Here is a 26,158-nt window from a genome sequence, read left to right as displayed (position 1 = left end):
TTAATTGTGCCCTTAATGAAGTCAAGTTATAATTGTAATCAAGGTATCCCTGGTTAGATTCCCGGTAAAAGCTGAAACTGATGACATAGTTCCGACTATTCTATCTGTGCATGAAGATGGTTTACAGGAACAGGCTCGTCGATGGATCACGTTAAGTCGGTGACTCACTCGGTCTGGACATGATGTCGTTTCGTTAGTTTCAACTAATAAATTATTCATTATCAATGTTCGCTGTTAGCTTAACAAAGGCAGAGAAACGACTCAAAATATATATTTTGCGCACCAATCACGCCAAGGGCATTTTCCAAAGTTCTGTTGTGGTAAGTTACAATTTCGTTATATTTAATCACCTTGCTTATTTTCAGAGCGGTATTTCGCTACTATGAAAATTTTGGATCAAAATATCTCATTTTAGAGCAGTGGTTCTGGTCAGGACGTTGACAACATACTGATACACTTCTCCCAAACAATTCACTACGTATATTTGAAAGCTACCATTACCAAACTAACAATTAAGCAATGCACTAAAATTGCTACGAACGCGTTGGGCATTAACAAACACGTTTCTTAATGCCCAAAAATGTACTAGACAGATTTGATATGTCCGAAATGTAAATGATGATAATAAAATCTCCCGCCATCTTGTAACGCTTTGGCCGATTACACTAAAATGGAACACCAGATCAGTAATCCAAAAACCTCTAATGTTGCTTGCTAAAGATATGGTAGTCACGCACTTGGTGGCTTTGCGCCATTTCCACCTTATGCCTCTCCAAAATCAGAGCTTACATTACTAATTTCTTATTAGAAAAATTTAGCTCGAATGATGCACTAAAATTTTTATTAAGCGCAACACAAGACAAACTGTCCAAGACACTTACCTCTTATGAGAATTTAAACGTAAAAGCTTAATATTCACGACAGTTATACAAGTGAAAATGTTAACACCTTTGCCCCCGCTCCCCTCCAAAAATACGCATTATACTTTAAAAGTTCATTAACACCGTCTTAAATCAAAATACTGCTCTAAAATTAATGTCAGTTTAGACTCTTTGCGCTCCATAAATATTGTCAAAACAGAGATTTTAAAACTTTCAGTAAAATTTATAATGCTCGTAATGTAGGAAAACCATTATTCGTCCACCATCATGAAACAGTTTGATCTGTTTTGCTCAAATGCAATACCAGACACATCTAATTAAAAACTTTAAATTTGCTGCAGATATTTTGATGTGTTGCCCCATTTCGACCCCGCCCTTCTATACGCCACACTAGAGGAGAGATATTTTATTAAAAATGCTCTACAACTGCTGTCTCTTTCTAGTCTGACTCTAGTCTACACAAATCTGAGGAAAAATTGGAATGTTTCACAAGGTAGAATAATTGGTATTTCGTCCACAATCTTGAAATGCGTTGACCAATTTTGGTCACACACAAAACTAGATGAATATCTTATTTCAAGAGCTTTAAATTTACTGCAGTATTTTTATATAGCAATATTTGGGATCTGGCCTCCATTCACCTCCCAAATTACGCAATGTTTTTTAAAAAAACATTTCAAGCCTTCTTTTGAATATATGCTATAACAGTTTCGTGATTTTAGTTTCCTGACCTTCAAAAATGTTTTCTCGACAGAGTTTTGAAAAAATCATTATATCACGAGACAGTGCCCTTAGCATAGGAGAAATCGGTGTTTCGTTTGCCATACCGTTCAAGTCATTCGTAATATATGAAAATGTAATAACACGTGAATATTCCAATGTATGTATTGCAAGGTAGAATGGTCAAAAAGTGTAGCACGTGAATATTCCAATGCAGTGTATTGATCACAAGCGATAATGCCCAAAAAGTGCAGCACATTTATTACAAAACCTTTGGAAGGAAACTACATTGAAATAGTTCGCCGCACGTTTTTCAATGAGTTAATTCCCTGCTGGCACAGTGTATGGATTAAAATCGACGCATCATTCAAGCAGGTCTAATTAAGCGCCAATTATCAACGCAGCGTGAAGTTTGGGAACGTTCAATACCCACCGTAAGCCTCTTACTCTCAGCGGCTGAAATGAGATTATCACACTCATCAAGGATCCATATTGGCCGATAAACCTAATTTTACGGAAAGGTTTTTTCAACAGACTGCCACTCGGCAACACTGTATGCAACTTATAATGTAATTTGTCCTCGTCTATAGTGTGGAAATTGGATTCAATGTTTGAACAAGCTGGATGTGTATTTTATTCCCCAATATGTAGCACCTTCTTCGCTGTCTATAACAAAACAAGAATGCAGTAGACAAGGGCTCCCGCAAAGGGGACAGAGGGGGGTACTTGCCCCCATGAGATATGTGGGAAAGTTCGTGTAATTCGAATGGTGATATTGTAGCGATATTTTGTTAGCAGTAAGAGTGTCTTCTATAATTTACAGGCTGTTAGAGCATATAATTAACATGTTCGACAAAATAACGAGAGAATGTCTTTAACAGAGACATTAGAATCATATTGACTTCCCTAACTAGGGGTGTGAGAGGCGGGATTGGGAAGGGAAATTTTATAATCCCGACTTTCTGGACTGAATAAATTCGCCATTTCCCAACTAGGTTGGGAAACTTTTGAAATCTACATTTCTCCAATTAATAATTTCCTCCTCAAGTGTTTGTTTTACTCTTCTGGAAAAAAATAACAACTGTTAATTTCAAAACATTTTGCACATTTATACTGCAGAAAATACCAAGAAATATCCACTTTAAACTAAATCCTTTGGAATTTCTCGACTGTTCTGGATCCTGAAAAGTCGGAAAATTGTTTTGCAAAGTCGGGATCTTACCATGACAATTCACGCCTCGTCTCTCTTTTTTTCAGCACATTTGGGCGCGTAAAGAAGATCAGATTAAATGGTCTCTGTTTGATAGCTGTGCATCGTGAAAAAGTACAAAAAGACAATTAAGTATTCATTATGGGTGTTTATAGAAAGGAAACAAGGCTAATCAAGTTTCTATTTAAATAGTGGATTCAAGTCGGAACTTGTCTACAACTTTAAAGTACAACTTCTATTCAACTTCAATTTTATGATTTGTATAATAATAATAATAAAACGGTGAAATATAAGGTTTTCATGACTGAAAGATAAGTTGTGAAATATGACTCTGCCCCCCCCCCCCCCGCACTTGAGAAAAAAATTCTGCCGAGGCCCTTGGCAGTAGATGATAGATGCTGTATGATATGACGCTGGCAAAAGTCTTACGTGATGTCGAATTCAGAGTGTCAATATCGATCAATAAGCGAAAGTTAGTCATTGATTTTGAATAATGAAATGAGCTGTCTCTTAGTTTGGCTATTCTTTAAATAAGAAACTTACCTACTCTTGTCTTCATGGAGGAAGTAGTCATTACCGAAGGGCCCACTAGATGTCACGTTGGTCGGAAACAGCTCTCAGTTGCCATTATGCAACTCTGTGCAGCGTTGGATCCAAGGCCCCACTACAGGGGTCCCATGTTCGATTCCAGACCGGGCATAAGTGTACTATTTGAGTGTCCCATCGCAATTAACCATAAGTGGCATAAAAACAACTATACATAACAAAAATGAAATCTAACAAGGACCCACCACGGTTTAGGTGGCGATCATAGCGACTCTTGAAAACTATATCGATCAATGCTTTTGTTCGTGAGAAAATCAAAATTTAGTCACCTAAAAGCAGAGGAACATTGAACACAGATGGTTACAGATAAATTATAATGTAAATGACCAAAAATAACACTGCATTGCTGTTTATGGTGTCTGGAATAATAGAAAGGCTTGTATTGAAACAGTGTAGGACAGAAAAGCATAACAATCTGCAGAAAACTAGTGCAATAGTGACAAGAACAACTGTTCGTTTTCCGGATTCTTCCAGCGCTGATTTCAACCGGAATATAACGCCATCTGGTGGTCTAGAGCTTATTTACAAGATCTTTAGTTTGGGCATGGAAAAGTTAATATTCAATTGTTACATAGGAAAGAAAAAAGATGGCACTGCAATTAATTAGTGTATCGATGCGAATATTGCATGAAGAATATGAACACTAGACGTGTAATTTTGCATGTGAATTCGTCAGAGTATTACAGCTCAAAGAAAGAGACTGAGTACCAGTTTCTGCCTTTCAGAAGGTAAAACAAAAAATTAAAGCATTAAGAAGCTATTTTTGGAACTTATTGATTTCAGGAAATAAAGTTCGAAACACTATATGTTCACATTATTGTGGAACTCTCTAAAACGTTTTAAGGTGACGAAAAAGACGGATGGATACCAATCATGCTGGTACTATCGCCATGTTTTAATGATGCTTTTCTTTTTAATTCATTCACAAAGGCACCATTTCAACTGGTTTTGCCAAACTACGGTGTGCAAGAGGGTCGTAATGTGGTAGTGTGGAAAGCGATGCAAAATTATGTTTCCCGAGTCAGATGACAACAGAGATGGCAATGCACTCTGTCACGTTAGTGATGTTATTACAAGTAATACAGCTTAATTCGTTTTTTGAATACATTATGTAGATCTTAAAACAGATATTGGTGGATTGATTTTCAGTTCCGAAATGAAGTAAGTTTGGATAGAAAATAACTTGTGTTTTAAATAAAAAGAATCCGCAACACAAGAAGCAACATCGCAATGTAATGCTGGACGTCAAGAACTTGGTTATGCATAGAAGTTCACTTTCCTATGTCAATAGTTGCAATAGTATTCTGAAGTAGAAAATACAAGTTTCGCGTGGCAGAAGATGACATAAATTTCCTGAAGTGGAGATATTTTAAAGAAGTAAATTTTAAAATACAATGGGTTCAAGTTTGAATTTATGTTGTCATTTCAATAGAAATTGTTGTCCATTGTCAAATGGCATTACATTCCTGTCGATCGGTACATCGTATACCACCTGAACACTCGCATGTACAATCCTGTTCACATAAAATGGCATATTTTGTAAGGTTGACAGTTCAGGTATGTACGAGGGAGATATTTACAGCCAAGTAGACATTATAAATGCATAGTCCTTAGTGCCAACGTGTTCCAGTTATTACAACTTATTTACAGCACATACTCTTGTTCTCTGTGTCAATAAATATATGACTACGTATATCTACTTGAACATTAATATTATGATGTACACTCCTGTTTAGATAGTGTGGTACATACTTTAACTGTCTAACCTTACAAATTGTGCTACTTTATGTGAACAGGAGTGTACCTTCATCAAAGTGAGTCCTCTCAATATATCTTCTCTCATCGTAAATAACTAGGCACTGTACCCATAACACTCTCCTCAATTTTCATAACACATTAAAATAACTGATTGTAGATTTTAATATCATACCGGGTGTCCAAGAAGTCTTTGTATGAAAACGAAAATTAACTGTATCCGCTATAGGCAAAATAGACATGAAAAAATGGTACCAAAATGTTCTGAAACTATTCACGTTTTTTGTTTCAGGTTTCTGTAACGTTGCAGTAGTGTAGCAATGCCAGTGTCCAGCTAACCGGAAATGTACACAAATCAGGTAAAAGCTGAGTGTGTCCTGTGGTTTCAAGAGAGCAGTCACAAAACAGTGCAGATACAGTTTCAAACATCATACGGAAAGGTGCCGTCCGATGGTAGGAGCATTAAGTCGTGGTATGACAAATTCAAGACCACAGGATCTGTTGCTGATGCACCGAGAAGTGGCCGACCATCAACCTCAGACGAAAGGGTGGAAGATGTCAAAGTGGATTTTCTTCGCAGTCCGAAGAAATCCGTGTGTACGACCTCACGTGAATTACAGATGACAAAAAGTTCTGTTTATGGTGTGTTACACAAACGTTTGCTGTTTCGTGCATACAAAATGCAAATCCTGCAGGTTTTGTTGCTCAGCGACGGCAAACGTCGGTACAACTTTGCGGTGAAAATGTTATCACGCATTGACGCTGATAATTGCTATCTGGAACGTGTTGCTTTTTCAGGCGAGGCGGTCTTTAGTTTAGTGAACTAAAGTTAGGTTTAGTGAATAGACACAACGTGCGTTGGGGTAAAGAGCCCCCTCATGAGGTGAGGGAGTCGACCATGGCCAGCCCAAAGGTAAATGTTTGGTGCGCGCTGCTGCATGACATAATAATCGGACAATTCTTTTTCTGTGAGGACACCGTAACATCTGGAGTGTATCTCGACATGTTGCAGTTATTTGCTGTTCCTCAATTGGTAGAATACAACCCAGATGTTATCTTTCAACAAGACGGTGCACCGCCACATTGTAGTCTGGAGGTTCCCTTGATCAGACCTTTCCTGGAAAATGGATTGGTCGAGATGGACCGACAGCGTGGCCTGCACGATCTCCGGACATAACCCCTTTAGGTTTTTTTCTGTAGACAATGTCTACAGAACTACTGTATCCAACCTTGCAACTCTGCAAAAACGGATAACCCAAGTCATCACATCAATCCCTCCTGTGATGTTGGCTAATGCATGGCGAGAAGTTGAATTTCGACTAGATGTACTCAGTGCTACCAAGGGTGCTCACGTGGAGATTTATTGATTTCTTTCCTATTGCCAATAAAACGTGAATAGTTTCCGAACATTTTGGTACCATTTTTTCATGTCTATGTTGCATATAGCGAATACAGTTAATTTTTGTTTTCATGCAAAGACTTCTCGGACACCCGGTATATTTCCTTAATATAATTTATTGTCAAAATTATTCATTGTTTTAGAACTATTGTTAACATGAAAGTAAATGTGTAAACTTTAATACTGTATATCATAAAGAAATGTTTTACTACGTATTGTGTATTTTGAAAGTTCTTACAATACGGTAATCCCATAAATAAGTAACAGTTCTCAAGCTACAAAAAGAACTCCGGGCAACTCTAAAGGAATCTAATGTGGTTAGCTGTCTTTCTGACTAACCCTCGTATATTATTCTTTGGTCCCTAAACCTCGACATGCTAGATCTAAAATATTAGAAAACCAGGTAAGGAAATACTTTAACGCTCTGGTCGGATCACATTCTACCAACACACCCCCACCAGAATTTAACCCTTAATTCTTACCTAGCAAGTAAACCGCTGCAGGACTTCGCCCGCCAAAGCCAACGCTCCTTGGGGAGAATTACCCTCAAGTCGAAATAAACACAAAGGGTGTCTCGGGGATTTTCCCTCCCTCTGTACGTGACCCGTGGGGAGGGACTCTCCCACAGATGAATTTCGTATGTGACCTTTGCAATGGGAAGCCCTCACTTCGTCTCCATAGCAACAAGCAAAAATCGATTAAATCTTCCCCAGTTTTATTTACGAGATTTCAGGTACACCTGGACGCCCAAACGAAAAGATTATGGGTTCGTTTTGCGCCCGAACGAGAGTTTCTTTGTTTTCTGGTACCATGTGACTAAAAAGGAAAAAAAACTACTTCTACCAGACGAAAGTGGCGCGTCAGAAAACGGGGCTTTGAAATTTCGCGCATGGGAGAACTTTTTGTCCCTTTCTCAGTATAATGAGTTTTGTACACCTTTTATCCTAGGTTTGTTTCGGGGTTTGTAATGCGAGAAAGGATTTGGTAAGGCTTTGTTCTCGCAATGGAATGGAAATGACGACTTTTGTTTGTTCGTAGCGTGAGAAATGCGCATTTGGTTCCTGTTTGATCCGGCTTAACACAGTTCTGTTTTCTCAGGATTGAATTTCAATTTCAGTTTCCCTACCGTATACAAGTTGGATATTTGCTTATACCGCACAAGGTACAGAATCATGCTTCGTTCATGTGCATTAAGAGCGACCAAACAAAATACAGAACGGTTCCCATATTAGTATTTGCGCCACCAAACAAGTCCAATAGTTATGGATGGATATATTGACCAGATGGTTTAATTTTCTTCTTTTCCCGCCCAAATGCGAATGAAGCACCCAATCAGCTTTTGTTCTGTTGTTTCGGCCGTGTCCGATTGGTTCTTCGGCCGACGTGGTTGCTAGGAAAGCTAGACTTTGGCGGAAAAACATATATTAATACAACAGGGTGTCTACCAAAATAACAAATCCAAAATTCTTGACTTCATGACTTTTTCTTTACCTTTCTTTTCGTTCTTCTTAACCTTTAATTATTATTGGAAATTTCCAATTAAGAAAATAAATATTAATTTAATGAAAAATCCCAACACAAAGCCCAGTTAAGATGAAAACTTATTATGTATTTAACAAGAGAATTAGACTTGCTTTATTTATTAATGCATCCTGGACTGCATTTGGCAGACTAAAGACGCTCTGGTGTCTGGACTCAGTATAATCTTATGTGGGGCTCGTTGTTGTCGCGCCTCTGTATTTGTGATTGTCAATTCATCCATCTTATCTTACCACGATTCATGCTTATCTTTGCGATTAGCCAATGGGGAAGCAAAGTGAAGTATAATAAACCATATCAATAAATCAGTCTTTGTGATAGCAAATATTCTTGATCACAAGTTATTGAGTTTTTATTGACTTCTTCACCTACTTGTTGATTTCTTAGCTTTTTCTCGATTTTCATGACTTTCTTGACTGTTAGACACTCTGTGCAAGAATCACTGCAACAGGGAAAATAGTTTCCTACGGAGATGACGTCATACATAACGTCACTCCATAATCAAAATGCATTACGTGGAAGTGCATTTGGGTGTCTTACCAGAAGGTAACCTCTTACCCTTTACAATAAGAACTTAAAGCGTTTGTTTTTACACCTCAATTCACAACCACAAGAATCGAGATCAGAACTGAAAATGCGCGTGGGCAGTTGAGATAAGTAAACGGATAATTCACGTGACTGTACATTTTTCCGTACAAAATTTTAAATAATTTTTGATCAATCAAACCAAATAATTGTTAGGGCAGATGGCGCAGTGGTAGCGTCGCCGCCTTATAATCAAGGGGACCCTGGTTCGATACCCGGTGGAGGCATATAGTGATTCGGATTCCACTTTAAACTGTAGGTCCAGGCCCGAATAGCCTTAGTGTGCACAAAGTGGACTTAAAACACCAAATCAATCAATCAATCAAATAATTTTTAAAGGGACAAACTGATAATGCTAACGTTTTAATTCTCCTATGCATAAAGCGAAATTTACACAACAAGCACTTATTTAAATTACTTTTTTAATTGCAGATGCTATTGTTGCGTTTCTCATGATGTATGATCGACAAGGAGTGCTCGTCTATGGACGGTGGGGTGGGGGGAAGGAATACAGAGTGCTGTGAGGGTGAGACAGATAGAGAGAGAGAGAGAGAGAGAGAGAGAGGGAGAGAGAGAGAGGGAGAGAGAGAGGGCGAGAGAGAGAGAAGTGAGAACACTTTTTGCCATTGCGTAGCTACTTGTGCGATCAGCTCCACTAAATGAATGCCATTTTTAAAAATTAACTTTCGGTATGCTTTTCGGCATTTTAATTTACTACCGGTATGCCATACCGGTTCATATCGGCCCAATTTGATCACTACGTGATCAAAAAGCTCCGTGATGTGACCTTCAATTCAATGCATCCTTTGCTGGTTGCCACCAGAAGGCCAAAGCTATCGAACACTCATAATCTCGCTTGCAAGGAATCTGGATTAGAGCTTCTGCCAGAACATGTATGTTCGACTCTTTGTCATTCTTATATCTATCTCATCTACCAATCATCCATTCTCATGGCTGTAACCGATTTAGGTACCAACGAAAGTAATATTCGACAAAACTTTACCGGATTATTTCACCTCTGAACAGCGAGTAGGAGGTGAATGGCGAACGCACACTAGCACACACATGGAAAGGCAAAATACTATGTCACAAGAAATAACATCCCGCATTACAGAACATTAATATATTGTTGCACTATATAAACATAGAAGTATCAGTCAACTTGCACAGTACGTTACACATACAGAAATAACAACGAGCAAAGTCTGCGACACGAAACATTTTACACAACCGTCACTTCTCCGCCCTTTATTGGCACTCCCTAGTGTTACCAGGTCCTATTTAAAATTCTTCTCTACTTTACATTTACAGTATTACTAAAACTAAGGAGTAGTATAATCTATCTGGTTATATGGTCTTCATTAACCCCCAAAAGTAGAAGTTCGATGTGGAATAACCAAACACAAATAAGTCATAAGCACGCAGTCCAGTGACTCTCGAGATAGTCCCTGCCTCTGTTTCGGTGTCGCAAACCAGAAAACACGATTTTGCTTTTCCCAGCAATTATTTTCTATTACATATTGCAACTACCAAGTTCCAGAGTTTTCCTGTTCCAACTGGAATGAAAATTACCTGCGTGAAAAAAGCAATGACATTCCATTTACAGCACTAGAATTAAAGTCTGCGTGGGGGCTTAGACCTCCCCTTACCCTTTATGGCCAACAAGATTTGCCTCACGTGGTAATTAGCTTCCGCGATATTTCCATCAACCTTGATTCTTCCGATGGGAATCACACGGCTAGAATCAATTAGAAGACCCAGATTAGCCCCTTCCTCAAATTGACGTCAAAACAACCATTCTCTCTATATATAGCAGTGTTGATCAGATTCTCACTGTCGTAGCTAATCATAATTAATAACGGAAACGGAAGTGAGACTATGTACATGGGAATTATGGGAAACGAATGTTGTTTCAGACTGGCAAGTCAAGTATGGAAGGCGTTGCTGTTGCTATAATGTTATAAGCAGGGTAAAATGATACTCTTATATGTTTTATTTCAGTCCTTTTGTATGTAAACATTGAAAATAACTTCTTTCATACTGGCGCAAGCCGTCATCATGAGTTTTACGAGTATGAATTCTGACTATATGTTCGTAGCAATTGTTTAGGGACTGAAAATCATAGAAAGTAACCTTGTAATTGTTCGATATCCGGTGGAGGCACATGGCACATGGTTCTGATCCCAATTTAAACTGTAGGTCCAGTCCCGATTAGTCTTTTTGTGCATAAAGTAGACTTAAAACAACAATTCTGTTTCAATTTTAGTTCAATATTTAAGATTCTGCGAGCCTATTGTAATGGTAATGAGCTAAATTCGTCTTCAGAATCAATGATTCGACGCTTGGATTTAGCAGCAAGATAAAGCAAGGAATTTTCCGCATTAGTAGTGTATATTAGCCGTTTCTAAGCCATACTTTGTAGGTATCCCTTTTTTTTTATCAATTGAATATCAGTTTTTGACATATTTTGACAATTTTTTGTCGATGTTTTAGCGTTCAGCGATGTTTTAGTACAAATTTTCACTGCACCACTTTTTTCCCCACTCATACTTGGTAGGTATATCACGATCTTACGTGATATAACTTAACCTATCTTTTTTTCTTACGATTTTTAAATTTTATTACGATCCTAAGTGATATAACTTAACCTATCATTTTTATTTTATTTACGCACCGAACTAACCTACAAGGGACTCTGTTTGTTTTAATATTTCAGTATTTTAAGGTTTTCACAAATTTTATATAACCTAAAATGTGTTGGATGTTGATTTTTTTTTAGTATGTGGCAATTTTTTTATGAATTTTAAGACTGCTCTGTGACCCTCTCGTTCTTCACGTCGTACGCGAAGGACTTCTCTGCGATCAGGATGACGCTGCACACGGTATCCTCGGGCAACGGACTGTTGAACTCGAAGACGATCTTGATGTTAGTGCGATCGTTCGAACAGATTTCCCACAAAAATATACATCGTAAAAAGCTACGCTCTTGTTTTAGGCACTTGCCTTAGGGGTGAGTTGTTGTAATGTTCTCTTCCCCTCTTCTCTTGTGAAAGGCTGTTGTTTTAGGCACTTGTCTTAGGGTGAGTTGTTGTACTTTATTGCCCGAAATATAGCTCGGTGACCCCCAAACAGATTTCTCCTAAGTCTTACCGTTTCCAAGATAACCCCGTTTCTGGTCGCCATTTTCGATTTCCGAACATAGGTTCTATTCACATTTTACTCACGTATAGGTGTACATGATGAATCCCCAAACAGATTTCTCCTAAGTCTTACCGTTTCCAAGATAACCCCACTTCCGGTCGCCATTTTCGATTTCCGAACATAGGTTCTATTCATACTTTTTCTCACGTATAGGTGTACGTGATGAATCCCCAAACAGATTTTTCCTAAGTCTTACCGTTTCCAAGATAACCCCACTTCCGGTCGCCATTTTGGATTTCCGAACATAGGTTCTATTCATACTTTTTCTCACGTATAGGTGTACGTGATGAATCCCCAAACAGATTTTTCCTAAGTCTTACCGTTTCCAAGATAACCCCACTTCCGGTCGCCATTTTGGATTTCCGAACATAGGTTCTATTCATACTTTTTCTCACGTATAGGTGTACGTGATGAATCACCAAACAGATTTTTCCCAAGTCATGAATTGGAGGGTTCTATGACAACCAATATTAATTCTCGTAAGAGAACAGAAAACACACACAAAAAAAAAACAATACTGGGGTCACTACAACAAATAGTCTTCTTCAACCCCAATCCAACAACCCAAAAATCATCATCCTAACTAGAACCATGTAAATATCTGCCACCTGTTAGAGGTTTTGTGAACTAAGTGGTGCTTTGTGTGTAAAAAAAATGCTGTTTGCACTTGGTTATCATCACCTAACATGTTATTAATTGTTTTTTAAAATTAATTACAACTGAAAACTAATAATTAATATTATCTAAAGTTACTAATTAATATTATACAAGTAATTGATATATTTTTTTTGTTCTTGTTGCTAGTGTTGGGTAATTATAGTTGTTGCAAAATATAGCTCTCGCGTATGACAGTTTCTGAGTTTTGTTGGGTATATAAGAACAATTATACACAACCTTTTTCGGTTCTCCTCCGTAGCCGTGCGTGTTAAGGCGTTCACTCGTTCTTGTCATTGTTCGTTCTACGTGTGGCCTATAGGTTCGAACCCGGTCGTGGTCGAAAGTTTTTCAGCGTGTCTAGGAGTCTTTAACAGTGTGTATATTTACTTCTCTGTGTTGAGTCTACGGATTCTGAACGGGGTTGTTTAATGTATATGTTGTTGTTATGTATTTTCGGAATATTTTTTTTGTTCCATGACGACCTATGTTTATTTTGGTATGGGAGGACAGAGGACACCTAGACAATGCTAACGCAAGAAATCCCAGCTCTCTATGATCATCCTTTCGAAAGTTACGAGCGATGAAAAAAATATTTTGGCAATTGGCACACCCTTTACCCAGGACCTCTAAAAACTTTGTACACGTACTCTGCATCACCAATATCGACAAAAGGGTCAACGGGGAGGATTTTTGCACTCTCTCTCTCTCACCGTTTTTCGAGACATTAGCAATTTAACGCTGGACTTGGAAAATTTTCGACAGATGGGGGTCAAATTTGGTTCCATGACAACCTATGTTTTTTTGTTAGAAGATCAAAAAGGACACCGAGACTCGACCGACACACTAAACCCGACCTCTCTACGACTATTCGTTCCAAAGTTACGAGTGATCAAAGTTTTGGGAGGTGGGCTAACTTCTTACCCCTTGACCCCAGGACCACCAAAACTTGGTACACGTATTCTCCACGTCCAAAGTCGACAGGGGGGTAGCTTCGCTACCGGGATGGGGGTGTTTTTCGATATATTTTTTCGATAACTCTTACCATTTTCGAGATATTTGCAATTTAAGATTTTTTTAACGCTGGACTTACAAAATTTTCGGAACATTTTTTTTTGTTCCATGACGACCTATGTTTATTTTGGTATGGGAGGACAGAGGACACCGAGACTCGACCGACACACTAAACGCAACCTCTCTACGCGTACTCTACGTCACCAAAAAAGTTAAAGGTTCCAAATGACAATAGTTAGAGTTTCTCCAATCTAGTAAAGTGGATTGGTTGAAATCTCCAAGGCGTATTTTGCATATTTTTTTTCAAATATGAACATGTTAAAACTGAACTGTCTCGGATTTTGAGTTTTGTATTCACCCCGAGAAATTCTATATAAAATAACATACCTGAAAAATATATTCACGTTAAGTTGAATTTTGATTTTTTGTAATCACCCCGAGAAATTCTATATAAAATAACATACCTGGAAATTATATTCACGTTAAGTTGAATTTTGATTTTTGTAATCACCCCGAGAAATTCTATATAAAATAACATACCTGGAAATTATATTCACGTTAAGTTGAATTTTAATTTTTTTATTCCCCCGAGAAATTCTATATAAATAACATACCTGAAATTCTATTCACAGTAGATTGAATTTTTGAGTTTTGTAATCACCCCAAGAAATTCTATATAAAATAACATACTTGAAAATTGTATTCACAATACATTGAATTTTTCAGTTTTGTATTTGCCCCAAGAAATTCTATATAAATAACATACTTGAAAATTGTACCGCTATATACTAGACTTTTTGATTTCTGTGATTTTCGAAAAAGCAATGGCATCCACCACCAGTTTCAATCGTAAAAATGATAAAACTGAATGTGTCACTTGTGGGAAGCTAATCTCAAGGAACAATTTATCGGTACACAGGGCAAGATGTAGCGAAACAGGTTCGAGAATTAATCGTTCGTTACCTTCTAAGCCTTGTGCTCGATGTGGAAAAATGATCAGCATTGCAAATTTAAGTAAACACCTCAAAATTTTCAAACCATCGACCGGACAAGCATCGAAAAGGAAAATCGATAATGCAGATACGGAAGCTTCCACTTCCAAACTAAGTAAATTATCCAATGAACCCAAACCAATTAGATCCGCATTAAACAACCAACTCCAGGATTTATCATTTAAGTCAGAACCAGGCCGTGACATTCTAAGTTTCTTGGACGAAACAAAAACATCTGTACTAAATATTTTGAAAGATAAACTTGAAAACAACTCTATAAAAGTATACGTTGTTCTGTTTTCTGAATACGAGAAAGTTGATGGCACAACGAGTATTTTTTATCATCGTACAAAAAACCAGACACTTTATTTTGCTGACGTCGAAAATTTGGACAACTTCTATTATAAAGTTTCCAACGAGCTGGTTAAGAAACATGACGATTTCGAGGCTAAAGGGTCGGGATGGTCTCTGTGTGGAAGTCCTCACACGTTAATCGTTAACGTGAACCAATTCTCGCCTCTTCGTGCATCCAGCTACGTTCCTCTTCCACCGAACATTCAACTCAAGAGGGCTGTGTTAAATATACAGAACAGCGATAACAAGTGTTTTCTCTGGTGTTTGTTGGCAGAACTTCACCCGATTCATTGGTCAAATCATCCAGAACGGGTTTATCATTACAAGCAATACGAGACCGACTTTCAAAGTGTAATGTCTGACATTGAATACCCGGTGACATTGTCGGATATAACAAAGTTCGAAAATCATGCAGGAAAACGCATCGCTATTAATGTATATTCCTTCACGTCAGATAAATATCTCGTGCATCCCGTCAGGATAAGCGATATCGACGATGACGATGCTTGTGTAATAAATCTCCTTCTCATTTCCAACGAGGATGTCTATCATTACACGCTAATTCGTTCAATGTCCCGATTACTAGGAAGCCAAACAACCAAGCATGAACATTGCATCGAAGTTTGCCCAAGGTGTTTGACCACGTTCGACGATCAAAAACAACTCAATTATCGAAAATACACCGGACGTCAAATTGCTATCGAGAAACTTGCCGAACATAAAATTTATTGCGGTGACAACAGACCGGCTAGAATGTTGATGCCCGAAACGAACGAAGTCGAAGAATTCAAAATGCACAAGGCATTGTTAGAACATCCCGCAATCATCGTCGCAGATTTCGAGTCTTTCCTGAAACCACTCTCCTACTGCGAACCGGATCCTGAAATTTCCTCCACAACGCCGTACCAGCTTCATCAACCTAATAGTTTCGGCTATGTTGTTGTGCGACGTGATAAAATAAATGAAGCATATATATACCGCGGGCCAAATGTAATCGAACACTTCCTGGAAAAAATGGTGGAGGAGGTTGAGGTAATTGGTAGCGTACTGCTTACATCAAAACCGATGGCACCTTTAACTGAAAATGAACTTCAAAATTACAATTCCACTGAGGTGTGTCCGGTATGTGATCAAAGTTTCACTGATGAGAACAAAAAAATATTCCACCACGATCATTTCAGCGGAAACTACATAGGTGGAATTTGCAACACGTGCAATCTTAAAATCCAGAAACCTAAATTCATCCACATATTCTTTCAAAACGGAAGCGGATATGATTTTCACCACCTGGTGAGACATCTTGGCTACGATCCGAAACGTATAGGTGTCTTGGCCGAGAATGAAGAACGCTACATTAGTCTCAGCAAGCAAGTGTCGATTCCGGGAACGAAAAATACAATCGAGATGCTCTTCCTGGATTCGTATAGATTTCTCTCTGCAAGTCTGGATGCTTTAGCGAACAAACTCACCGATGATCAATTTAAAATAACTAGAGCTAGTTTTCCCAACGTAGACATAGAACTCGTTAGACGTAAAGGGGTTTATCCTTACGAATATGTTAGTGATGGTTCTAAATTTAACGACGACGCTCTTCCACTTCCAAGAGAATTTTACAGCAGACTCAGAGAGAAAGGAATCACGGACGAAGAATACCAACACGCGCAACTCATGTGGGAGAAATTAGAATGTAGGACACTCGGAGACTACCACGACGCATACTTAAAATTAGACGTGACGATACTTGCGGATGTTTTTCAAGCGTTCAGGAAAACGGCAACGAATATTTATAAATTAGATCCAGCGTATTTCTACAGTCTACCGGGATTAGCGTGGTCGGCAATGTTATTCCAGGCAAAGGTCAAGCTGGAACTGATATCGGACGTTGACATGTTGCTATTTATCGAAAGAGGGATACGAGGTGGAATGGTGCAATGCGTACAGAGACATGCAAACGCTAATAACGTACACATGAAAGAAGATTACGATTCAAATCGAGCATCGAATTACATCTTCTACGCCGACGTTAATAATCTCTACGGACATGCCATGGTTCAGAAACTTCCTTACGGGGGATTCCAATGGTTAGATCCCACTTCGATAGACATTATTCATTTCGACGATAGCGAGTGTGGTTTCTTCGCAGAGGTAGATCTCCAATTCTCCGACCACCTGCACGACACGTTTTCGGATTTGCCTCCGACTCCCGAAATCAAATGTCCACCCGACTCGGTTCAAGACAAGCTTTTGTTAACATTGGACCCTAAACAGAGATACGTCGTCCACTAAAAGAATCTCCGGTTTTTGATTGGGAAGGGTGTTCAGATAGTAAATGTTAGAAGAATACTAAAGTTTAAACATTCCACGTGGTTAAGACCTTACATAGAAACTAACACACAACATAGAACAGCTGCCACTTCCGATTTAGACAAGGACTTCTTTAAATTAATGAACAATGCGGTGTACGGAAAGACCATGGAGAATGTTAGAAAGCACGTAGACGTGAAATTAATTTCCGATAAGAATAAATGTCGCAAGTGGATAGCCGATCCTAGATTCAAGTCGAGAAAAATTTACAACGAGAAGTTGGCACTTTTCAATCTAGATATAAAATTGATGAAATTCAGAAAAACAATTTACGTTGGCGCAACGGTTCTCGACTTGTCGAAACTTTACATGTTCGAATTTCATTATGACGTGATGAAATCCTTCTACAATGATAAAATATCACTTTTGTACACGGACACCGACAGCTTTATTTACAGCATACAAACATCTAACCTATACAAAGACATAAAAAATGCTTCCATGCTTGAGTATTTCGATACACCTGCGTATCCTCAACCCAACAGATTTGGAATTCCATCTCGTAACAAAAAAGTCCTAGGTAAACTAAAAGATGAATGTAACGGTGATATTATTGTCGAGTTCGCGGGTTTGCGTTCGAAGATGTATGCCATGAGAACAGAGAGTAGCGTCACGAAGAAAGCAAAAGGTGTGGGCAAAAATACGGTGGAGAACAAACTAACCTTCCACGATTACATCGATTGCCTTTACTCACAATCGACGATACTAAGTATAGAACAAAGAATCCACAGCGTCGACCATATCATCACCACAAACAAAGTTAGAAAAATTGCGCTGGATCCCGATGACGATAAGAGGTGCGTCCTCGAGTGTGGTATTCACACATTGCCTTGGGGACATCGTCGTTTAGAAATAAATAAGAATTGCGCACAGTGCAAATAATTAGCACTCACCACCACACACAACAATTTTCACTAACTCAAAAAAAAACAACATTTTGTTACTCAGTAAAAAAAACACTTTGACTGTTATCACAAAATAAAACCTTGACCGTATCCTTAAATAACCAGCATGCCTATGAACTTGTTCGGTTTCAAAAAACAGATCATCATGGAAACTGCACCGTCCATACCAGATCATGAAGTCTTACCTTCCGTGTTACCTAAACTCAACGGTCTGTTGATCATTCACCTCAACAGCATTTGGACGAAATTGGATGAAGACGTCGGCAAAACTTTTTACATCTTCAACAACAATTTACATTTTTACGAAATTCCGATCGGTGGGAAACTTCAAATCACCGTGAATCCGGAAAACGTAGGCGAAATCAAAATATCTACCGGCAAGAACATTTTTCGAATCAAGCACGACAAGATGCTTTCTAACATTACGTACGATGTTTCCGCAAGGAGATTACCTGTACGTGGAACTCCTCGGAGATTATGACAAACTCATTCCTCTCTTCGTAGAATTACAAATCACCTATCCTATTATAAATAACCGTTAACAAAATGCCTAACGACATTTTCGGCCACACCAAGCGTGTAGACCACGCAGAAGAAATTCTCATGCTGGATATTCGAGTTAAAAAGTTGAGGAGCGATTTGATCGCTTTGCAGGACACATGAAACAAAAGTTTAGAGTCAGAGATCGCTACGCTCCAAACGCAATGTCTCGACCCTATTCTGAAAATTGATTCCGAGCTGAAAACGCTAATAAAAAATTATGTTGATGTACCTTCTTACGACAACGTTCAAAATATACAGTTGAGTGTGGATTCGCTTCAAAATGATTTGGCCAAGTTACAGCAATTTTCTATCGAAAGATTTGGAAAAAATGAAACTCGAAATCGAAGAACGAACTTCCGCAATTGAAAAGAATTTCTCTGAACTTCAAACCGTTGTGAATGATATCGATGTAGAACGCTTGCATGTCGTCGTTTCCAAATTACAAGAAGAATTCACCAGCACGTTGGAAGAAATTAAATCCAAGTTACAGACTTTGAAAGATACCATGACAAACCTACCATCCTCAGACGAACTGCAGGTCATCGGTAAAAGCGTCGCAAACATAAAAATTCAATTGGAGGCTTATCAAGATTTCGAACACATTCAAACCACCATCGCTACGCTTCAGGCGTCTTTGGAGTTGATCAACGAAGAGATTAAAAATATTCACGCTCAAGCAAGCGCGTTGAAGAGTATTCAAGACACGTTGAGCACGGTTCAGCATAAAATCGACTACCTGGAAAATTTGAACGTCGAAATGAATCTTGCTCATTTTCATCACGTCCTCGACAACATACAGGGTGACTTGGAATCGTTACGGACGAGTGTGCCTTCGAAGGAAGATTTGGAAAAATTGAAAACGGCGGTGACGACATTATCCGATTCGAGTGACATCAAAAATTCATTGAGCGATCTCGAAAGCACGGTGGCCAATCTCCCCACCTCTAAAGAATTACACGCTTTGAAAAGGAACATATCTCGAACGCTGAAACGACTATAAACGGAAACGGCAAACGTGGAACAGTTTCGAGATGAAATTACTTCGCTGTGAGACACGGTTTCCACGTTGCCTACATCGCAGAGCGTCGCGGATCTTCATACACAGTTTACCGAGATGCGAAGCATCGTGAACGATCTTACCGAGAAAATCTCGAAATTGAATCAAATTGAGAACCTTCAGAACATTGTCATCAACATTAGAGATCAAGTTGGAGTGCTGGAATCCACACAGGAATCGACGCTGGCCTCTTTCGGTGCCAAATTGCAAGAATTGAACGAAAGCTAGAAGCAGTTGAACGTGGAAGTGAAAATCAAACCGTCATTTTCTGCCATAACGGATCACGTTGCAGAACAACTCGTACCTTTAGAAAACACACTGGGTCAGCTTCACAGTAATTTGCTCAGCGTCGATACTAAAATCGCCAAATTGCATTCTCTGGATGCCATCGAAATCAACAGCGTACCCAATCAACAGAGAATCTCCACCTTTGTCGAAGGTAACAAACTGTACATGTTACATCCTTATCATCCGTACTACAAGTTTCTCCTCGATGGCACGATTCAGATAAACGAATTTTCGTACTGGTCTCACGGCAGAAAAGCTAGCGTCCCCACCATGACGTTGATATCGAATCGTGGTGTCCAGAAAGCAGGAAACATTCCTCTGGCACGTTGGAACGAAACGCGCAACATATATGAAATACACGAAGACGAAGATCTTACCGTCTTCGACGTGAGTGCCGGCGATAAGCTGATCATTCAAAACACGAGCGAGGTGCCACCCTCTTTGAATCCCATCACGCTCGTGCTTCTCTTCAAACGTAATCTTCAAAATGTCTAGGCAAGCCATCGTCGAAGAATTGCATAAACCTGGACGCCGCAACTACGAACGTTTGGCGGTGGTAACCAAGGGCATCGATGACCTCTGGCAAAGTGGCCTCGTGGAGATGAGCAGCGGCAATTTGAAAAATGTACATAAATTGAACAAGGGCAACAAGTACCTCCTCACCGTCATAGACACATTTTCGAAATTCGCATGGGCCCTACGTTTGAAAGCCAAAACGGGAACATGCGTCACGGAAGCATTCAAATTAATTTTTCGCGAAAGCAACAGACGACCACGGTTTTTGCAAACAGACAACGGTAAAGAATTTTACAACGCCGTATTCCAAAAGTTTATTCAAAAATGACATTCGACATTATTCGACCTTCAGTCACATCTAAGCCAGCATCGTGGAAAGATTTAATCGAACCTTGAAAACACACATGTGGAAACGATTCACGCTTCGGGGAAATTACAAATGGGTCGACATCCTGCCGGAACTCGTCGACACCTATAATGATACGGTACACAACGATAGGCATGAAGCCAGCGGACGTTACGAAATCTGACGAGCAGCGTTTAATTTCTACAGTTTACTGTCCAAAGTACACTCCGACTACCAAGAAATCAAAATTCAAAATTGGAGACCAGGTGAGGATCAGCAAATTCAAACGTACAGTCATGTTCAAAAAATCTGTCGCATGGATTTTTTCTAAGTCCAACGTCTTACGAAATTATGTTGGAAGCTCTGAAACAAGGAAGTGTTGTGAAATATACGATCCTCCAATCAGAGTGAAGTTCGATTCGGAGGAACAGGAGGCGTGACTCACGGTCTTGTCCACAGGAAGTTCAACCAATGCAGCATTTCCAAATATGAGATAACGTCCCCATTGGTTAAATATTGTTTCAATAATGCGAATCGGCAGAAAGATTGGGCAAAAGTTTACTTCGTCGTTTTAATTGCCTTTAATCGTTTAGCTCTAAGCTAAAGTTGACGCTACAATCGCTTGATCAACTCTTGCGTCTCGCTGCCAGACATTCTACGTTCCTGTTTGCTCCAGGTCTACTGTTATCAATTGTAGTACTCTACTGTGTCTCTCGGAAATCTACTCAAAATCAATGATTTCCTATTGAACACTTTCAGTAGGCCTAATGTGTAATTACAGTTGAGGAACTACAAGTCAAATATTATCTTCAGTACTACATGTAATATTGCATGTAGTGTGTTTGAATTTGAATTCAAAATTTTGGGTGCGGCAGCACTTAGGCTATTTTGCACCTGTCACTTTATACGGGGTCCAGCCCCTTACCAGAACTAAAATAACATAACTGTAACGTTGTGTTGTAACTAAAATATTAAAATATTCTGAATTCGGTTAAAAGCTGAGGCTGTAAAGAGGCACTCAGCACCCACAAGGACCAAACACAGGACAACACAGAAAATTATACTGGCCATGGGGACAGTCGCCAGACCCTCGTTCGCCTGCAAACTGAAGTCCATGGTGTACTACGTGTGAAGCAACAATTGGGTGTACATACTTCGTGGAAGGTCATCCCTTACACCCTTGTGCCCGACCCTGTGGCCGAGAGGTTAGCACATCGCGCTGCGACGCCAAGGGTCCCGGGTTCGAATCCCGGTCGGGCTTGGTTGTTTGTGAATGTCCATTCATCAATTTCATCATTTCATCACTCATCCCCATCTTCGCAAATTAGCCAAGAGGCACAAAACGCGAAGTAAAATAAACTAAATCAATCAATCAACCTTACACCCTTGTAGTGTGTTTAACTCAGCATGTTAGCTGTAAATATAACTTTTTATTCCTCCTCACTAACAATTTGTTTTTATATCTATTTAAAATTTAAACCAACCTCACTTCCATGTAGTACACCCTGAACTGCATTTTGCAGACTAACGAGGCTCTGGTGACTGAACCTACTGTTAGTATAATCCTTGTAGGACTGCGTGTGTGTTGTCCTTGTTTGTGCTGACTGTCTGTCGCTTTACAGGCTCAGCTTTTAACCCAGGTAAGGATATTTTAGTTTTCAGACACGCTTTTATTTTTGTCATGATAAGGGGCTGGACCCTGTATAGCGTGACGGGTGTAAAATGCCCTAAGTTTTCAGGCTCACAAATTGTAATTCAAATTTAAAAAATCTTAACATAGATGTTTCAAAACACGTATTGATCTACTGAAACCAGTACAGTAGAGAAACTGCAAGTGAAATTAATTTATTCAGTGTAGTGTATAATATGTTAAGTTTAATATTTTGGCTGTAAATATTAATTTCATACCCCCTTATTATTTTTTTTTGTATTTATATCTTTTTGAAAATCTGAACACAGTAGATGTTTCAAAACACCTATTGATCTACTGAAAACAGTAGACAAAAGTTTCATTGAGTAAGTAGAAAAGAGTCATGAAATAATACCCAAAGAAGTCAACCATTATGAAATAATGTTACATACTTTTTTATTTCACTTTCCAAAACCTAGGAGTTCGAAATAATACATGACATGCGATTTACTAGACAGTCTGCTTTTCTGTGATTGATTCGTCGTTCCCAGTCGGGGATTACTTCCGTTCAAGGTAAAAGGGGAAGGGAAAGAAATCCACCACAGTACCATGACGTATGAAGTAACATGTTCACAGGCATCCAATACAACTGATAAGGATTCACCTGACCTTGGAAGTGTGGGAAACACGTTTCACGCTGGTTTCCAGAATGCTGTGGCTAAATCTGGAACTATCGGTGGAATAAGAAATAGTTTGTAACATTTAATAATGATATTTCGCATTTACAAAATATGAGATATGTAGACTTTGATTGATTTGTTATAGTAGAGAATTACTTAACCACGAAAGTTAAGTTCTAAATTGCAGACATCAAAATCTACTCCAGGTTGTAAAATACATTTGTGATAGACAGCAGATAGGTTAATAAGGTTTACAAGATTGCTAACGACTCTTAAGACAAACGTTCAACGAAGGTTATTGAGTGAGAAAATGGGAAATTGTTAAAAATAGCGGCCTAGTTGAGTGAAGATCGAAGGTTCGAATCTCTTATAGAACCGGCTATTTTTTACACTAATTTTTGGTGCGTAATATATTTAATGTATTGTCGACATTTATAAGAAACAAAATATGAAAACTCTCCTCCTCCGTAGCGGTGCGGTCTAAGTGTCTGTGCTTTGGACTCCGACTGCAGCGGGACGGCATGGTTTCGAGTCGTCCTGGGTTCTCGGCCTGTTATCTCTATAGGACCGGTGGCAACCCACCATCGTGAGGAAATTGGGGAGCTACGAGTGACTGGTGTAACCTGGTTTCAGATATCTTCTATAATGGCTGAGGGTTCGACGTGCTGACCAACGTCACCTCGTTTCCAGTTGAAGATAACTGTAGGTGGGATTGTGGAAGGGAGACTGCCAGTCGGGAGATAGCCCATGGCCCTTCGAGGTTTTAAAATATGAAAACTATTCCTTCCCTAAATCTAATTTCTCGTCGTTGTCACGTGAGATCTCTTTTCAGTATGACTCCTGCAATACTAATTAGTTCCTAAGTAGGATAATGAGATGTACAGAGAGATATTAAATTATGAGTTCACTGTTTAAAAAATTAGCATTAACACATTTTTGTATTCACATACCTCTTTACAAATTCCTGAGCACGTCACTACAAATGAACCAATCTAGTGCACACTAGAGCCTTGGCTTATCGATACCTATGGGGTATCCTACAATTACAGTCAAACCACAACCTCAATTCTCGAAGCTGTAGCCTCTCCATGTAAAACGATTGCGTCGTAAATATAGTAGATTTTGCTTAAATGTTTTGTGACATTCATACCACCTTTATTTCATTTGCTACAAAGGAGCGTTTGGGTGTGTTGTTTATAAAGAGGGGGGTGGAGATTATATTTCTAATGCATATTGAACGAATTGGTCTTAACTCATAATCATGCCGTAAGAAGAAACGAACTCGTGGGGTATTGGTTATCATACTGGGTTGTCACTGTAATGGTCGTAGGTTCAAATCCGCACGGTGGCAAAAACTTTTCGTAAACTTTATTCGTTCCCATTGTTACTATTTGAATTAGTCTTCTTTGAAACTAACAACGAAAGATCATACAATTAACTCTCTCTCTTTCAAAATGGTAATATGAGGACAGGTTTCTTATTATAAGAATTGGACATTTTAGTGGTCTCAACGCATTTAAAATCCAAAATACTAGATCGACGTTATTTTCTACTGAATTCTAAATCCATGTTATACACAGATAGGCTAATGGGGCCTGGACCTACAGTTCAAAGTGAGATACGAACCACTATGTGTCTCCACTTGTTATCCTGCACTGAATGTAAAACAAACAGCTCCCCGCCCCCATTTTTAAAACAAATTTACATTAAATATGGTATTTATAAGATAATCATCATTGATTTGATTGTTTTTATTACTGAACGTCAAATAAAACATTTTCAACAATCACCTCTTCGTCCCATCTCTCCCAATATCTTTCTGCCCCTCTCTTTTCCGCCTTCCCCACCCCGCACACACATGTATCAAAATAAATATTTTCTTAGGTTTGTATGTGTATGAATATAACAGTAAATACCCTCAAAAGTACTATTTATTTTCTACTTTCCGTCACCCCTCTCCCACTCCCACAACCCCTCATTATTATTGGCATTCGCCAGAACATAGTGGTAATGTATCGACGTCTTGTAATCAGTGTGTCCTTTTCCGAGTTCCAGTCAGGTCGCATAATGTTTCAGATTCCAATTTAAATGTATCCCGAGTCGTGATTAGCCTATGTGTGCAAAAAGTTATGTTCAAACGAACTCTTGACCTCAATAATACAAGTTGTGTTTTTTCTTTCAGCTGAGGTTCCCTCTTTTCGCGAGAAATAACGAATTAAACTAATCATTAACTCAACAAATAAAAATGCATCTCTAAATTAATTAATGAAAACTGTTATTACACCCAAACCACTATTTTATCCTAAATGTAAATTAAATGTCATCTCACGTAGTGAAAACAATGTGAAAATTGTTCTAATGAGTGATACATGATTGTCAAACACATACATGAATACATTATATTAAGCTCGTGAACTAGAATTGGGACAATTTAATACTAATTTGAAACGATTAAAGGCAATTAAAACGACGAAGTAAACTTTTGCCCAATCTTTCTGCCGATTCGCATTATTGAAACAATATTTAACCAATGGGGACGTTATCTCATATTTGGAAATGCTGCATTGGTTGAACTTCCTGTGGACAAGACCGTGAGTCACGCCTCCTGTTCCTCCGAATCGAACTTCACTCTGATTGGAGGATCGTATATTTCACAACACTTCCTTGTTTCAGAGCTACCAACATAATTTCGTAAGACGTTGGACTTAGAAAAAATCCATGCGACAGATTTTTGGAACATGACTGTAAGTAGACCTATTGTCCCGGTACTGAACCCGAAAATGGGGCTCGGTGGGGCTCGCAGTGTTGTCAATGCTTTACTCGAAAAAATCACTAAGGTTTTTGGTCTAACCTAACCTAAAAAGCAAAGGAACTGCCAATTTTGCTTGAGAGTTCACAAACCGGAAGTGGGGCTCGTGG

The sequence above is a fragment of the Lepisma saccharinum genome, chromosome 8 (assembly GCF_977018435.1).
Source record: "Lepisma saccharinum chromosome 8, izLepSacc3.1, whole genome shotgun sequence".
Lineage (NCBI taxonomy): Eukaryota > Metazoa > Arthropoda > Insecta > Zygentoma > Lepismatidae > Lepisma > Lepisma saccharinum.
This window is presented reverse-complemented; position numbering follows the sequence as displayed.